Raw genomic sequence first — 2,300 nt, 5'->3', positions numbered from 1 at the left:
TGGAGCTTCATCATCAGCTCGCTGCTTCACCTCATCTTCTCCACTCATGTTTCATCTTCATCCTCCTCAGTCTGAATTCTGATTGGTTAAATAACAATCAGTCATGATCAGAATTCATTCTGATTAATCACCATTGATCTAAAATAAATCAACATTTATCAGTGACTGTTGTTTTCTTCTGTGTACGTCTGGAACAGAAGGACAGAAAATAACACCAGGGAATTCAATCCAAAGACAGACCAATGACTTTAGCTCATCACTTCACTTCTATTAAAGTGCTCGTTAGCTCTGGTGCATTGAGTTAGCTTCGAGCTAATCCTCCGGCCTTCGTCCGCTGCAGTGGAGTGGCCGACTGCTTCTGTACGGACGACACGGTCGATGCTGACTTCACTGGAATTAAAGCCACGACGTTTAATCCTTTGTCTTTGAGTCCGCAGTGTCTCACTTCATTTTTACAAAATCACACTTTTATTCACAGCACACGCGCCATCACACCCCTTTGATCCTCTCTCCCCAAATATCTGTCTGCTGCCTTTGGCATTTCTCTCTCTCTCTCTCTCTCTCTCTCTCTCTCTGTCTCCCCCGTCTCTGCGACCGTCCTGACTAGACCTGTTACCCTGTAATCCACGGAGCGGTCACAGAGGAGTGTGAAAAAGGCTGGCTGATTGACAGAGATAAAGCCTTTCATTAGAGGCAGTGATTGGGGGCTCTGGTCGGGGCTTTGCTTCCTGGCAGCCACAGACGGAGGAGACGCGGACGTTTCCTGAGCGAGCGACCTCGCTGCAATTAGACACACATCTGCTGCTATCAGCCGTCAGCGCCGTGTCCCCGTGTCCCTCCAACGGGGGAGAGGCCGCGCAGCGTGTTGCCTGTCAATGTCATTCATTGTCCCTGTCCCCCCCCCTGACCCCCCTGACCTCTCCACCACCCCTGTCTGATGGTTTGATAAGATGCTGGTTTCATACAGCGTGACAGACAAGGCTTTAATATTGATGTGCAGGACAAAAGAGTCCGAAACACGTTCAAACTAAAGATCACACACACGTACAAGCCCCGCCCACAGAAAGTTACAGAAAACAATTAAATTCCTACTGATTCTACCACATAAAGTAGTACCTCCATGGAGGAACACGTTCAAACTAAAGATTACACACACGTACAAGCCCCGCCCACAGAAAGTTACAGAAAACAATTAAATTCCTACTGATTCTACCACATAAAGTAGTACCTCCTACAGGACCAACCACAGTCCTACTGGACCAACCACAGTCCGACAAGACCAACCACAGTCCTACTGGACCAACCACAGTCCCGTCAGTGACCACCTGACGTTGAGTCCTGTAAATGTGTGCCTTTGAAATCACGCTCTCTTCTCCCGGGAGGATTTGTAATTTTTTTTTTTGCAGAGGCAGGAATAGACGGCCTACTTTTAACGTACAGCACATGCACACGGTTAACGCACCATTAGCATACGCAGGCCTGAGTCAGGACTGCCGTGTGTGAGTGTAGCGTCAGCCTGCAGAGATTTTTACAGCCGCGGCCAAATGTCACACCATCTCAGCGCCGAGTTTTACGACTCTAATCTGTAGGACTGACACGAGCGCAGCAGCCACCGGCGTGTTGAAAATGGAATAACAGTCCATTATGATGCACAGAGGCATACATCAGCGAGGTCCTCAGCAGCAGGAGAGTGTTGTCGGACGGAGACGATTTACGAGGCGCCTTGTCTGCGGCCTAAATCCAAATATGTGGAAACTATCATTTGAATAATCTACACCGAGTGAGTGGAAGGCTGAGGGATATTTAACATGATGAATACGATCTCTGCCAGCACGTGGCGCTATCTGCCGAGTCTTAAATCTGCAGTCACGTCTGGGGGAGGGTGGAGTGTAATGATGGAGGAAGTCAACGTCGCCCTGGGATTTAAAAAAAAAAAAAAGTCAGACATATGAGGAGCTACAAAACTTCAGGACACAAAAGTCATGCGTCTCCAACTCCAGAGACGTCTCGTCCAATAAAAAGCCCAGACTTAATCCCCGTCTGTGTTTCCTCTCAGGGGAAACGCTCCGTTACACCGTGGCTTTCAATATCACAGCAAAGGTCTGTGTTAGGAGACTCAGCGCCCCCCAGGAACAAAGGTCACGGTCACGTGGGCTGGCTTCTTGGTATCCCATAATGCATTAGAGCTCTGAGTCATTACACACAGATCCACATGTCGTTTTTAGGTTGTCGGCCGCTCCGCTCCATGTAAACACGAAGAGCAGCAGCTGAGGTTTTGACTAAGTGACCTTGAAGGAAGT

Source organism: Cynoglossus semilaevis, chromosome 7 (assembly GCF_000523025.1).
Source record: "Cynoglossus semilaevis isolate Cse_v1.0 chromosome 7, Cse_v1.0, whole genome shotgun sequence".
NCBI lineage: Eukaryota > Metazoa > Chordata > Actinopteri > Pleuronectiformes > Cynoglossidae > Cynoglossus > Cynoglossus semilaevis.
Note: the sequence above shows the minus strand (reverse complement) of the source record.